This window comes from Anas platyrhynchos, chromosome 3 (assembly GCF_047663525.1).
Source record: "Anas platyrhynchos isolate ZD024472 breed Pekin duck chromosome 3, IASCAAS_PekinDuck_T2T, whole genome shotgun sequence".
NCBI lineage: Eukaryota > Metazoa > Chordata > Aves > Anseriformes > Anatidae > Anas > Anas platyrhynchos.
The window spans coordinates 49,186,617-49,203,089 of NC_092589.1; the positions used below are offsets into that span (position 1 = coordinate 49,186,617).

The 16,473-nt window shown below is 34.7% G+C and overlaps 1 protein-coding gene and 2 long non-coding RNA genes across 4 annotated transcripts in view; 1 reads left to right on the forward strand and 2 right to left on the reverse strand.

Moving 5' to 3' along the window:
* LOC110353697 (uncharacterized) overlaps window positions 1-3,638 on the reverse strand; it is a 48,456-nt gene extending 44,818 nt beyond the window's left edge. The window contains exon 1 of the long non-coding RNA XR_002404484.4: window positions 3,587-3,638. This is a non-coding gene — a long non-coding RNA (uncharacterized lncRNA). The remainder of the gene's footprint in view (window positions 1-3,586) is intronic.
* The window catches only part of PACRG (parkin coregulated), a 217,922-nt gene that overhangs the window by 47,422 nt on the left and 154,027 nt on the right, over window positions 1-16,473 (reverse strand). The gene's annotated exons all lie outside the window — the stretch shown is intronic.
* LOC106018737 (uncharacterized) overlaps window positions 1-16,473 on the forward strand; it is a 48,201-nt gene that overhangs the window by 858 nt on the left and 30,870 nt on the right. Inside the window, exon 2 of the long non-coding RNA XR_001193034.5 lies at window positions 1,897-1,957. This is a non-coding gene — a long non-coding RNA (uncharacterized lncRNA). The remainder of the gene's footprint in view (window positions 1-1,896; window positions 1,958-16,473) is intronic.

Below are 16,473 nucleotides of genomic sequence, written 5' to 3' on the forward strand. Positions count from 1 at the left end.
GATATGGACTGAATATTTGAGCAGAATTTTGACTAACATTTAATTCCTCTTCTGAAGTAAGATTTCCACTTCTTTTAATGAGCTTTTTTTTTTTTTATTTTTTTTTTATTTTTTGTAATTGAAACTCGTTTAGTATCCATTGTGATATTCCATAGAAACACACTTTGCATAAGTTTATAATATACATAGTCATTTTTCAAGTGTTTTATACTTAACACTGCACTACTTTCTTGCATGCCCATACCGGCTCAAAAGTTAGAACTCAGCTTTTCTATTTCATAGCTAAATATGAATTTGAAAATGTACATTTATTGATATAGTATATATTTTATTGGTTTACTATGTCAGCTTACATCTTTGTATCTCTGTTGTTCTTTGTACATCTCAGCATTCATACTTTTAAGAGACCACCTCATGGTGACTTTGAAAATGCAGTGCCTCACTGTTTCCACTCTGACTGCAAACATTAAGTTGTTTTGCCTTTTCACAGAATCACAGAATCACAGAATTTCTAGGTTCGAAGAGACCTCAAGATCATCGAGTCCAACCTCTGACCTAACACTAACAGTCCCCACTAAACCATATCCCTAAGCTCTACATCTAAACGTCTTTTAAAGACTTCCAGGGATGGTTTGGTCATGAAAGAGTCAACAAAGCTGTGATAGGTTTGGTTAATGACACATGAATACAGCATGTAAAAAGAAATAAAAAATACTGGGGATATCATGTCTTATTAGAGAAGTTATGAGATATTTTGCTGGTTTACCTTCCATTATGGAAGATAACTGAATGGATGGAGCTTCCATAATTTATCAAGATTTAGAATAGATCTTTCTCAGCAAAACACAAACACATCCTTGCACACCACTCATCTGCCAAAACTACATACAAATGAAATGTAACGTATAAAGGTATAATTATTTGTTTAACTCTTTACAGAAAGATTTGTATTTTACAAGCTTGTAGCAGTCTTATGTATATTAATAGTGTCTAAGGCTGATCTGTCACTTTTCCATGAAAAAATATTTTTCTACTGCTTTAAAATACAACATTAATATCATTTAAAGTCACAGAAATTTATTTGCTGGAATCTAACAGAAAATTCTTACCTAAAACAATGTTAATAATTACTAATCTCCTTATGAATTGTTTTATTAAAGGCTTCATATTTAATTATTTACTACTTGCATTAAATTCACCAAGACTATTTTTATAAGTGAAGGATATCAGAAGAATTTATACAATATTTATCCCACTGCCTTATCAAGTAAATTAACTTGCAAAGTGCTTGTGTATGGATTAGTTAAGACTCATGTTTCTATTAACTGCACAAAAACGAGCCTGCCTTTCTTATTTTTTTTCTCCTCAATCAACAAACAAAAACACAAAAAGAATCTTACATCAACTAATATTGATTGTTGGTATATACTTTAAATCCTCTCATGAAAAAATATACCTCTTTAAACTAGAAAGGTAACATTTCTCTCTTTTCTCATCCTCTTGCAGCACAAAACACTAAAATATGCTAATTCAAGTGCTTTGGAATTAACTTTATCAATGAAATAAAAATAAAACAATACCTTCCCATAAGTTTAAATGTAATTTTGGAAATATTGGATTTGTTCCTCAAAAATTTGAGATTCATGGCATAATAAGGAATACTATTGTAGAGAAGCCTTTTGCCTTTGTACATATTTATCTCTGTAGAGCTTTACAGGAAGCACCTACACAGTGCAACATAACATTAAATATAGCATAGCATATAAGATTTTACTATATTGTGTTAATGTCTTTGTCATCATATTTATTTATTTGGCATACTAATATTTTATATGAAATAACATTCAGTAGCTTCTTGCCTCAATTTTAAAATAATTTTATTTTTTCCCTCATCAGGATAAGGAAGAAACTTCTACAGGACAGTTCCTTTCTACAGGAATCCAGAAAATCTTTCATTGTATGTATAAAAGTTTAAATTCACATTCAGCTGTACGTGACAAAACAGATTTTAGACTAAAAAATCAATCTCATAACTACAGAATAAATTCAAGTTATATCTGGATTTTCAGGAAACAGTAGATTCAAGACAATGATAGTTCTAGAGAAAAGTTAGATTGCTAACACAAGTTAGAACAGTTTGTCGGAAATTCCTACTGCCTTTTAAATTGTGCTCATATTTAAAGCCATGATGTCAGGAAAAAATGCAGGAGGCAAAGGAAAAATTGTTGTAAGAACATTCATCAAAAAAAAAAAAAGTTACTCCCATATGTCATTACAAAGCTAGCAGCTGTGTTGATGAAATCACAATTCCTTTTGGTGACATCCATATGGAATGCAGAGCTTTGACATTCCCCTTCAGTAAAAGCCATGGTCTGATTTTTTACACCTAGCTGCATTAGGCAATTGTCAATTCTACTTGCTGTTTTATTCCAAAATAAAAATGTTATGGGGCGTATATCTACATGAAATACAGAATTACATTTGGTATGAAATATGTTGCAGTGGGCTTTGTTTCTGATACAAATTAAATTCTCTGTATCACAAGAAACATAGAATATAGAATCACAGAGTGATTAAAGTTGGAAGGGACTTGAGGTTTCTTGCCCCCTTCCTCCCCCCTTCCTGCTGTGAGATTAGACCAGACTGCTCAGGTCTTTATCCAGTTGGGTCTTGAAAACCTCCGAGAAAGTAGACTGCACAGTCTCTTTGGGCAATCTGCTCCAGTGCTTGGCTGTCCAAAGGATGGATTCATATAAGTTTATAACAAAATTTAGGTGTCTCAAATTTTCTCAAATTGACTTACATTTTTGCTACTCTATCTGGAATGTTTTAATTTTTATTTCTACACTCCCCACGGTGTTTTGTTTGTTGTTTTGAAGGAAAAGTCATGACAACTTTGGGAGTATCTTGAGAAGGGAGACCTGCTTGCTTTATGCTTCTCATGGATCTTGTGATCTCTTAAGGGATTTTTTACGAATTCCACTTGGTGATTCTTCAAGTCTGAAAATGGCCTTTTTGCATTGCACAAAAAAGAAATTTGAAATTATGAAGATCCTTATTGCACAGAAAACATGATAGAGAAAATTCTTATAGCCAATGTGCAAAAATAAATTACTACACAAGTCATACTAGACAGCCATGATCATTGTTTCTGATTTAATTAATCTGTAGATTAGCATATGACAAAGTCAGTGGAAACAAAAAGTGGAAATAAAGTCAGAGGTGATGCTTCCACCCTATGAATGCCTACAGCATTTTGAAATACTAAGAAAAATCAGGGAAAAAAAATAATGAGGGAAGTGGGAGAAACAGGAAATACTAAGGAGAAGCAACATACAATTTTAATACAGGGCTTATATATGGGACGTCACGTATATCAAAATAGAATCACATATGGACCAGGTTGCTGCACAGGTTTTCAAATTTTGTGCCTATCTACACTAGCTATTTCTTACTGCCATTTATATGGAAACAAGGTGAGTACATGCCCTTTTTATTTAAGCTGTATAGTTTATGTGATATCATAAAATGGTACAGTGAACAAATAGATATTAAAGTAGAAGAAATAAATGGCAACAGACTGTACCTATTGCGTAGCCTACCAGCTTTCCTTAATTGCCCAACTGCCATCGCAAAAGAAGTAAGACTGCTAGAATTTCCATTTTAAATTACATTAGGCTAATGAAGGCAACTGGAAGCACCTGTCAGTAGTAACAAATACTAATGTACCAACAGTAAAGACAATAGGATTTTTAAAAGTATATTATTCTTCACATTCTCTGTTTTATGATATATGCAAATCACCTCAGCAAGGATTGAGATTGCCAGGGCTGTAGGTGTGCTAGTAGGCTATAACTGTCCTGAATATCCTCACCTGGGACCTCCACCCACACCTCTGCCCAGGGGCATGGGGGCCCATTTAAGCTCAGGATGGGGCTATGCTGTTGTGCTGTATGGAGCCTTGTTGCTGGCTAGAGTTGTTGGGTAGCCCCCAAGCTTGGCTTGCTGCTGCTAAGAGACCTTGTTGGCAGCTCTGCCTGCTATGTTTAGATCCTTGTGAAGCTGAGCTCCACTGGTAAGAATTACAGGTCTGTGCTGGGTTGCTGCTTGGCTGCTGGCTTGTCCCACTTGTGGAGCTGCATTGCTCTTGTTGCTCCCTGGCAGAGATGAAGATCTAAAATCTCTAAGTATCACTGGCAGAGCCTTCCAGGCTGCAGGTGGGAAGGGTGGAGAAGCTGGCACTCCAGGGAAGTGTGCAAATAGGCTGGAGCCTTATAGCTCTTATTCTAAGTAGCAATGTCAGCTGTAGCATGACTTGAAATATAGTGTTCTCACTGAATTCTGGAATAAAAGATAATTGCTCAGAGCATCTTCTGACACCTACTTTTTTTTTGTGTGTGTGTGTGTGACAACTGAAATGTTTGAGGCTTTTAATTACTAGTAAAAGCAGTATTCAGTAGTGTAAAATAAATACCAAACAAACAAACAAACAAAAAAACAAAAAAAACTAGGAAGTATCCACTTGCAGAATACCTGGACAGTTAAGTGTTTGTCAAACCCCAGTTCCACTTACTTTAAAACACTCAGCAAGGTTTGAATTCCACAATGAGAGCATTTGAGCCTTGACTACTTAGCTCCTTCATAAGATCTGCTACTGTTGCTCTGTCAATGTCATGTAGTGGTGGGAAGCTTAGTGCAGAGAGGTTACAAGAACTTTTGTCATGCATCTCCCCTGACTTTGGTCTTGGGAGACTGAGACAACATAGCAGCAGGAATGCCGAGAGCCAGCGTATGCAAGCATTCCCTTCATCGTTAACATTGTTGGACCAGCACTGTGTGATGATAGTGAATGTTAAGAGACTATAAGTATGTCAAGAATTCACAGAGCAGACAGACTTGAAGCTGCCTTAGGATTTGGACATTTGTTATTGGGAAGGCTTGAAAATTAAAGCGACAGCTGATTTTCTACAGAAGAACTAAGCATTAGCAGTCAAAATTTATTTCATACCTTGCTTCAAAGTACCTACTGATTGAATGGCAAAAATGGCTCTCTTCATAAAAGCAGAAATAAAATCAACTTTTTTTTTGGTAGTAGTAGCGTAGTTCTACTGGTTAAGAATATTTATGTAAATATAAATCTTCTGCATTTATGCTTAGGCTTGTTGCTTTGTCAATAACACCTACCTCTTCTTAGTACTTAGTATACATGTATATGGCAGTAATGACTTACTACCCTAAATTAGAGATGCTGTCTTGTAGAGAGAATGGGTATAGCATTTTGGCTAAGACTCTGTCTCAGTCTTCCACAGAGACGGCCTCCTGCAAGATGCTTACTTGTCTGTACTGCTCCCTCAACAAGGTTGCGCAGAAATAGCTTACTGGTTTGTGTAATAGATGCAATAAGCCTGTCAGCTACTGGAAATCAGGACACTTGCCACGCATTTTGATACATGCATACCATGTCTAACTATTATGTAGGATGCATATTACACTTAAAATTCAAATCTATTTCTAAATGAAAATATTCCAGCTACCTGTGATGTAGTTTTACCCATTCGTTCACGTTATAAATACAATTGTAGGATTTTAGTCTTACACCATTTGATTCCCTTTTTTTTGATATGGTGCAAATCATTTCACTGAATGGATTTCATTCAGGGAACTGAATGGATTCCCTGATGACTGTGTTTTAGAAGCCTTTATTGACTGTTTTATATAGTGAAGAAAACAACGCACAATCAGTGTTAAATCATGATATAAAAAAAACCTATAAAATTGACTGCTGTGTTTTTCAAATGGCATTTAAATCCTGATTTATTTCCATGAATGAAACCCGTCTGGGATTCAGGCTGAGACAGGTGTGTAGTTACAACTGTAGTTATTTAACTACACAAACTTGCACCTACACTTGCCCAATGAAGTCCCAGTTTCAGAGCCCAAATGTTGCTTGGCAGCCACAAAAATTGACAATTTTTACCCTGCCTTTTAGATATCAGGGCTAACATAAGGAGAGATGTACAGAAGCTTAAAAGCTAATATATGTTCTCACACAATTATTTCACTCATACTGTAAGAAAAAAAGCGTAGTAGGAAAAAAAAAGCTGGCATTGAAAATGGGAAGTAATACATATTTATGGCAATGTGTAGGTTATAAATGTCTCCTAAAGCCTTAATATTGATGGTCCAAATGAATTAAAAATTTTCCATTTGTATCTACAGTAGCGGTAACATGTGCCTTCTTAGGTGCTGTGAAAGAACGAATTTACAAACAAGAAATCCTCTTACCAACAACATGATCTCTGTAGTAACTGTGTTAATTTACAGGCAGGAAATCCATTTTAAGTGGCATTAAAACTGAGAGTATATTTCTCTAATATAAGCATCAAAAACATTTTTGGAGATGTAGCAATTGTCTTAAGTACCAAGATCACAGGAAGTTTAAAGATGAGGTCATATATATGGAAAACCCTGATGCTTTGAGCAATAAAGTGTTTAATGTAGCTGATGAAAGTAATGTTTTCTTTATAGTGATGGTATGTACTCAGTACAGGCCCATCATTGGTTCATTATTATCAGATTGAATGGTGTTTTATAGTTCTTAAAATTGAACGATCTAGATGTTAATTACCAATATTTCTTCCATGGTATATTTATTTTTTTCTAAATTATTGTGACAAATTCTGAATTTTTTTCTGTGCAAATAACTTCATTTCAGGTAGTCGAGGCTTGATCTAAAGCAATGGAATACCTATGCTATTAAAAACATTGCCCCCATTAGCATGTTTAATACTACTGAATTTTTCAAGTTGCTTTTCACCTCTTTATTCTGTCTATTGTAAAATGATCTGGCTTAAAGTAAAGATTGCTTGCTTAGTATGAGCCACAGACTTCTGGTAAGTTATTAGTGCCTATAAGATATGAAGATAATCATTAACAAGCCACAAACAGTGACTTTCTATCTTAGAGAAAGACAGAAAAAGTCAAAGATTAAGAGGACAAAGAAAAAGAAAAACTAAAAGGATGAGCATTTATACTGGCAAGACATAGCATGCTACTTTATTGAAATTCCATGTTTTTTCCTGCAAGAACTGTATATGGTTCAGTTTTTAGAACTTAATTTCACAAAAATAAGAACTGCATCTTGTTCTTACTTTTTTGGCTTGAGAAATCTACACTGGTGAATGGCAGTTTCTGTTGAGCCCAGGTTCATATCAGTGGATCTTGCATAATACACATGCAATGCAGTTCTTTGGTACCAGACACTGAGGTGCTGTTATGAAAGCATGCATGAATTCACAAACATTTGATACATGAACACTGTTTAGCTTGTGGTCTTGCCATCTGTAGTTCAAGGTTAATACCTTTTTATATTGAAGCTCACAATGCAACTGAGTGTCAATTAGCTGTAATGATATCATAGATAGGACATTCACATGAGAAATAATTGAAAACTGTGGCTTTACTTACATAGAGACTGTCTTCAAATTTAGTCAGTCCAAGGTTTTAAAAAACAAACCTCACTGTGGAGTGTCACAAAAAGTTTTAACGAGACTTTTTTGCTGTGTTCTTGCCCTCACTGTTATTCTCCCCCACAGTCCACTGTACTATACTGTGTCTTCTGCACTCTATCTGTATTCTGTGCAATAGACTGAGACTGTTCGGACTGCTTCTTGTCCCCATTTAAATCAATAACAAAACTCCACTTTGAAGCTTGGGATGTTTTCCTAGTTTTAACATATTTTTTTTTTAGCCCTTCTAGTTATAAAACTATTATAAGGTCTACTGAAACAGCAAAATAATCTTTTAATATGGTAATGAACAGAGATGCCTAGTTTTTAAATGTGAGGAATTCCGCAAGAGACCCCAGTTACCATACAGCATATTTTCTTAATAGAAAGCAGGCTCTGAGACTGTCTATGGCAAGGCCAATTGATTTAACCTCAGAGATCAGACACACTCTTTAAAGCTTTTCCTCTTCAGTGTACCTAAGAAGAGCTACTTGAAAGGATGAGTGAGTTCTGGTCTCATCTCTATGAACTATTATGGCTAAAATCTGGGTTTATGGAAAACAAGTATAACATTATGTTCCTAGCTGCAGTAGCACAGCATTAGTTACCTGTTCTTTTGATGTCATTATGTGAAAGCTCTTAAGTTATGGAAGTAACTGTAAACAACAATGTCCAAAGATAGCTGGATTTTTAAAAATAAATGCAATGCATCTATAGTTCTTTTTCTTTCAAAGGAGCACAAACATATAGGCCTACTGTTAAACCTATTGGCAAATACCTACTTACTCAGTTGTTAAGGAGAGTTCTGCCATACAGTCACTTTTCTGACAACCCACAAATAATTGCTTAGATAACAATTTTCCAAAAAAATTGACAAGAGCTTTTATACACTATTACAAAAAGCAACAATTTCCCCTACTGTAGCAAACAGGAACCTGACAAAAATACTACAAATGGAGTTAGCAAAAGTGAGGATTGCTGCCATAGAACTTTTTTTTTTTTTCCCAAGGCACTAATGAAGTCAGAATGTAATCTTCAACCATGCAATAAAATGCTCTAACGTTTATGAATACACCTAAATAAACTGAAGCAGAGCTTTATCTGATAATCAGAAACTGTACACATTGTTTCACTCTGCTTCTGCATTGAAACTGATAGGTATTGATGTAGACGGCCATTAAACAAAATATCAGGAGAGGAGAACGTGAGTTATTTCACCTATCTGACCTTTGCCAAGCAAGTTAGAATTATACATTTGAAGGTAAGCCTTCAACTGTTTACACAGCAATACATTTTCAGGAAGAAGGGGCAGGGGAACAACTTGCCAGAATACAAGCCAAATAAGCATATATGTTTCCATTCATATCTTGAATTTTTGTATGTGTGCTTGAGCTAGCAAGTAGTGGGTAGTCTAGCAGAGTCGGTAAGCTGGAGCTAATGGTTGGAGATGCTGTGCCAGCCATGAGCTTTATAAAGCTGCAGATGTCTTCACCTGTACAAAGCTTGACAAAGTGTTTTAACAAAACAGACCCTCAGAACTCAGAGATTCTCCATCTCCACAAACTTGTTTCAGTAAGTCCAGAAAAAAAGGAAAAAGTGGTGGGCATCTCATACCTATAAAAGGCATGAAAAAATATAGTCCAATGTTTTTGAAACAGAATGGGGTAATAGAGACAATGTACATGAAATTAGTTTAAAGGGAGAAATTTGGTTAGTAAATCACAAAGAAGCTTTAATAAATAAGGAATGTGGTTTATTGTGTCTGACAAAGCAGAAAGAGAAATGCAGCCTATCCCTTAGTCCCACATTTTAAACTATGCATGTTATGATTACAGCCATAAACAACGGATGCAGTGTCTGTACATCGGAAAACAAATAATAGTTCATTTTTTTAGGAACTATCTGTAGGAAGAACATTCAATTTAGTCAACGAGGGAGCTGGAATAACCTCTTGTGTGTCCCAATGACTATACTTTAGTATTTAGCAGAAGGAATGCTTTTGTTCTTTGTGTGTTTTTTCTCTTCTATCTTATCTTTTTTTTTTCTTAAGTGTGGAATGCTTCTGTTCTTGCACCTGGTCATACAAACAGTACCCCACTATTTTTACTCTAACCCATGGCACTCTTTTTCAGGCAGCTTCAATTGCTGTGTTCTCTGACCAAGAAGACAAGCTTCTGACCTCTGCCACTAATGCCAATAGGCAATCAGACTACATATAATGCTGCAAGTAACGATTTACTCTACTGCCCATAATCAAAAATCGTACAGCAGTCCCATCCTGAAATTCAGCACACTGACTTTATAATAAGTATGAGATGGCTACTGAATTAATGTGGGAACTTGTATTATGTTTTTTTTTTTTTTTTTTTTTTTTCTTTCCGAAAACCTCAACCTATTATCAGAACATCCAACGTATGTAAAAATATTAGATGGCTTTTGAACACTTCTGAAATTTTCACTGGTTAACTAAAGAAAAGATTTCCTTAGAGTAAGTTCCATCATCATCACAAATATTTTTCCTGCTTTACAGAAGATAAACATTTTGAAAGAAGGAAAAGATGGAATAAGAACTTGTGTGTCTAGGGCCCGAATGTCTTTATGTATTCTGACAATTCCTATTCAGTTTACAGACAGGTTCAGAGGTGAAAACAATTGCTCAGTACTGAAAAGCTGGAAAAAATAACACTTCCAAATTAAAATGTTAGTCAAACTGAGTATTGATGTTGACGTTGATTAAGCCACCAGCTTTAAAGAAAATTTTCAGATCTTCAAGTTTTGTGAAAGTACTGGTATTCCAGCAGGATCAACCCCATGGGGTATGTTTGTTCCTCTCTGCCTGAATATACTGTTATGCCTAAGTAAACTATTATGTTTAAGCATCCTCTTCATATACCATCAAGTTAAGGTTGTTATAGACGTCTTATGCTTCCCAGTTTCAAAATTGGACTTCAATAAGGGGGAAAGAAGTAGAGGGAGGAACAAATTGGAATGATGTTTGATGGGAAGTTGTTTTTTGTTGATAATGGCCTAAGAATACACTCTCATAAGGATCCCTTTTTTGTGTTTCCAGAATCCTGTTGTGCTCCTGCCTAAATATAAGTACCTAGTGGCCTAATGTTCTTCTGTTATTGAAACATAACAGCACTGAAAGTGTGATGTAATCTCTGAAGGCTGGAAAAACAAAGGAAAGACACTTTTTTAGATTGTTTTCTCATTCTGCTATACTGGAAAACACCAGAATGATGTTGCTAAGTATCTTGATCCAGTAGACCAAGATTTTTTCTTGTCTCTAATATATCTAAACATTACATCTACCTAATTGTTCTAAAGAAATACGTATTTTTCAAGGTAACTACACTATTATTCTGATATTGCACTACTTGGGATATTTATTTCTCTTCAAAGTATAGCAGACAAAAATTATTTATGAACCACAGCCTGTGCTATGTTTCTTGCTGTTTTTGCCTCGACCTCAGTAGTACTTAGTAGTCAGGTATCAACTAATTTCACTGTGATCTCTGGTTATTCAGGCCTCCAGAAAATTACATTTCATGTCATTTGTATTGAAAACATACATAGAATTTCCGGATGTTGATGCACAGGTAACAACTTTGCAGGGCAAAATGTAGAACTTCTGATTTTCAGATGTTCATCTGGTGGCAAGATTTAGCTCTGGAAGTAAGCACTTCACATTACGAGGTATAATTACTAAGCTGCCAACCTATCTACTTATTAGAATGACAATTAGTGTGCTACCTTTTGTGCTAGTTGTGTTTAGCACTTGAAGGAATATAGGGTCTATGCTGACCACACAAATACTAAGATGTGAGTTAGACTCTCTATTCAGTTCCATTTAGTGTTTTTGATACTACAACAATTACATAGAGGAAAAATAAAACTTCCTTGCAGAAATCTTAATATACAGTGCCGCAGTATGAAAAATAGAAGAGAATAATATTCTAAAACTGCCATTAAGAACTTGAACCCAACTGAAAAGAAACTCTGGCTCAGTATAACAGCATACTGAATAATCACTTCTTCAAACATCCAAGTGATCAACTTTTATTCTTCTGTAATCTTCTTTATTTGTTCCTGTTCCATACAAGACAACCCACGTTTTACACGTAACACAATGTCTGTTTATGGATTTACATTGCATTAAGAAAAGGGAAGTAATTATCTACTGTCATATGCCCCATCAAAATTAGTCAGTTCATTTGGTTGGTTTTAGCTATACAACAGCTAAAATATATATACAGCTATACAGAAAAATAGGAAATCAATTGAATTGCTAATATGCTTTGATCTAATATGTGTTTTGATTAAACTGGGGTAACATACTGTAATTCAATCCACAGATTTCATTAAAAAAAAAAAAAAGCCACCTTTCTAAACTGTGGCTTCCATTTGAGATGTTGGGGTATAAATCCTTTAAGTAGGGAAGACCAAAATCAACTGTAATTCAGTTTTCAGATAAAACAAATACATTTTTGTCTGAAAAGATTAACATATTCATTTTTCCTGCCATTTATCTTAAACATTGTCATTCTGTTTATCTTACTAGACATTCTGTCATTGTAAATAACTGTAAGACTTTCAGACTTCTAGCACTACAAAAGAGATGTTCCTGCGGTAAATTGCAAACACCATCTAAAAGCACAGGATGTACTATTTCAGGCTACTATGAAATAAAATTACTCCATATTGTACCTGTTGCTTTTAGGAGAAATTTAGGGTGGTAGATGTAATAACAACAGAATAATTTAGTGGTTGGAGTACATAAAAGATGTATTCTTGGCACTGTCAGTTAGGTGGGTATATTTATCTCAGACTCAATTCCTTCATACAACTCTTGAAGTAGGTCAATATTACCTTTTAAAAACAGTTAGAGATCATCCACTGAAATACCGTAATAACTTCAGATGATTATATTACAATCATCACAAGTTCACAGTAAGAAGTGATAAAACAGCTCTGATATCCATTATTAAGAAAAAAAAAAAAAAGCTATAAAGGCTGTAAATAACAAATATTAATGCTATCATCTTCTGAACTAAAGTTTGGCCAAACGGTTGAGCTGGACAGTTTATTATGAACTTCTAGATGTATGTACAGTTGCTCTTGAGCCTTATGGGAGGCCAAGCATATTTAGAGACACAGGGTGTTCTCCATAGTATAGGTGAGCTCTGTTTTCTTACTTGTTTTCTTCCAGAGAAGAAAAAAAAACACAGCACAGTTCTCCCCCTTCAAACCCTCACATGCACAACTGCTAGACAGCTGTTTAGCAGTTGTTTACTTCCATTTTTCATACTGAACAGAGCTATTTCATTTCTTTCTTCTTCTTCCTCTGTTCATCTGTGTTCTTCCACCTGCTAATGGTAGAATTAAACTTTAGACTGTGAGGTCTTTTGGGCAGCGAGTGTATCTTTCTAACGTTTGCCCTGTAGGGCCAAAGGAGTCTATGGATCTCAAACCCTACAATGGAGAGCATTTATCTTCCTGGCTTGGATATAGGATTTTCTTTCCACCAGGCTTGAAAGAACCTGCAGGAAGGAGTCAACCTGAACAAAATCAAATCAGCAGCCTCTAGTCACTGATTACATCAGATTATTTGCTATTGTTTTGATTGACTCTCCTTGGCATCTTCTGATCTACTGTTTATTCCAGTCTTTTTTATTTTTTTTGTTTCATCTCACATTCTCCTATATGGATTTTTCTCTTGCCTTTTTTTTTTTCTTTGAATGAAATATTATGTGAAAATACTTAAATTCAAAGTAAAGCTTTGTACCTTTGGCTTCATGGGCAATGTATTTCTCCACTGCAAAGATGCTAGTACTTACTTATGGAGTATCAAAAAGTGCAGTGAGAGAAAGAGTATTTGTATTGATTTTGTCATGTTAGAAAAAAATGTTGAAAAATTGCCAGAGGTACAGCAAAGAATCCCAAGGCATGAAGGCCTAAGAAAACACCATACAATATGAAACTTCAGGAGTTCAACATGTTTTATCTGTTTAGAAAGAAAACTGAGAAGTATGCATTACAGTGCATAAATATCTTTGTGGGAAGGAAATATAATCTACTAAAGAGCTCTTTGATCTTACAAAGAGGGATGTCACTAGAACAAGATGCTAAGCACCAAATTCAAATTGCAAACTCATGCAATTTCAACAGTAAGAATATCTGATCTCTACAGCCAAGCAGGCTTCAAATATGGCATGGATGCCTTTGTTGAAGCAAAAATTCAGCCAACATTTGAGCTTTCTCATTTTCAATAAGAAATGCATTTTATTCAAACACAAGTTAGCCTACAAGACAGCTGATGGTTTGCTTATCTCTTTGGCTTTGAAATCTATGAATCTTATCATATTCAGCAACTCACTGTCATCATTTCTACCAAACTTGCCTGTATGATCTTCTCCTGATTGCATAGTTAGTAACAGAAGAGTCTTTTGAAATACTGAATTAAAATATCAGTAACTCTTCTGAAATCTCAAAACCTATTTCCAAATTTGTGGCATAGTAGAAAGATTATCTACTTTATATTGCTTAGTAACTATAGAACTTACAAAGACTTATTAGTTTATAAAGTTTGTTGCTTTTTAAGGTTTTGGGGTCTAGGACTATTCAACTGTTAGCAAAGTGATCTTTTATTTCACCTCATATGCACAATTACAAATTTTGTTGTGCAATTCAACAAAACTGAGAGCTATTGATCAAGATGTTTTCTGGCTGTTTGGTGCATCTCTCCCACATCAAACAAACAACAAAACCAACCAACCAAAAATCAGTCTACAGCTGTTCTAATTTACAACCAGGGCTGAAGCATAGGCCAAACACTGCTCGAGTACTGCCCATACTGTTTAATTGTTAGCATGCATCCAGGCACAAATCCTGAGCCACTAGACAACCAGATCTGGATACTTTATCTGCTAATATGGATATAAGCATAGAATATAAGGCTATAAGTTAATTCTTCCCCCTAAGAACTGGCTTAAAAAGTCTACTGGATCTATCTAGTCCTACCTTAAAGACTATAGTGAAGTTTTTAACATGATACGTAAATTGTTCAAGGACATAACAATTACACTTGCAACCAGAGCTTAATGCAAAGCTTTAAGCTAACACCTTTTATCTTTGGAAACAGTAGTATTTTTCTGTTGGCAAAATTAAGATCTATTAAGAGTTGCTATATATATATTTTAAAGTTTTGGTCATGAGTAGCTATCTTTGTCAGATGATTAAGTTTTCATTCAACAACTTGCATAGTATACAAATGACTGAACTGAAGCCTCTAAGCTTCAAGTTTGAGAGCATCTTTTCTCATCCTAGAACACTCCAAAATCTTTCCAATACTTCACATTCTTCTTGAAGTGTGAATATCAGATTTGAGCACAGCACAGTCACAACACTTTATAGTGGTATGTGCACAGACATCATCTATTTCTACTTGATAGTCTTCTTGTAAACATTGTATTATCTCATTTAACCGTAACACTGTACTACGAATTCCTGTTCAGGCAGTTATCTTCAATGACCTTGTGTTCTTTACAAGTCACTGTTTTCAAAGACAATCTCTGTTATGTAGTAAGTACAAAGTGTATACTTGGTTTCTGGGTTTACTATTTTGCACCTAGCTACCTTAAAACAAATGTATTTCCCTATGATCTGTTGATTAGGGTAATTTTGACTAACATTACCAGACAATGTGATCACCAAAGGTTTTATAACACTACTTGTATCATCAGTCTAAACATTGACTAAAATCTAGCCAGGAATTGATTCCCTGAGAGATCCTTCTGTTTGTATCTTGCCACACATATCTGCATTTTGACATATAACAGTGACCAGTCCTTAATACTTCTAGTATATGTCTGATTTATTCCACATACTGTGCTTTTAACCTAAATGCCGTATATTGCTAAAACAAATTAATTGAAAGATCCATATGTAATATGTTAATATGCCTCATTAAATAGCCTGTTCACAATGGAAATGCTGTGGATATTTAACACCAGCTTAGCAGTTTTAAATTAATTGGGACAGTTTCACTTTCCTGTTTATTTCATTTCATATTTGTCAAAATAATATCCCCATGGAATTAGATATTATACATAGTAATTAGCATTACTGTGGATATGCTAGTTGTAAATTCATAGTTACAGCTGTATTGTAGATGTGCTTAAAATTAATTCTGTTGATTTTGATTTTTTGTTATATGTATTCTGTCCAAACTCAGTCAATTATTATTGGACTGAATATTTGTGAATGTTTTCTGCAATTCAGATGAAAGATTCATAATTAGATGTGTTATTAAATGTCTGAATAATATAACAGTGACATCATGTTTCTTTGGGTTTCTCTAGTTTTAAACTCTTAAAAATAAATGCGTTACTTTCAATATATGTAAGCATTCACTTAAAATCTCTAGGATAGGCTGTGTGTTTAATTAATGGTGTAAGGTATTTCTACACTTTTTATCTGTATTTTTCTCCTCACTTTAAAACATGTGAGAAGACTTACAGATTTACACATCCTGCATTTGCAGCCAAAGCCCATGCTATACCTTTATTCCCACTAGGTTCACATGTTCCAGTCCCCTTTGCTACTTCTCTTGCTCACTTGCCCTTAGTCTGGTCCCCAGTTCTTAAAGGTGTCGTATGCTAGGAGATGCATAGAGTGATACATATACACACCTGTATATATATCACAACAAGCGTTCTTCTGTAAATTTGGATTTCTTACTTGAACTTATACATGCTAATATAAGAATGACTTTTTTGTTAAAAGTTATTGATAGCTAAGTTGGTGAACAGACCATAGCTCAGGATGCTCTGTTTTTTTTAATGCTTGCGTTTAGAAATTGATAGAAGCTGCCTCAGCCACATATTAACGCATCTTCTGTAGTTGTAGCAATCATAAAATAAACTAGAATGTAAATTTGGTCATTGATTCTTCCTTTTGCCTA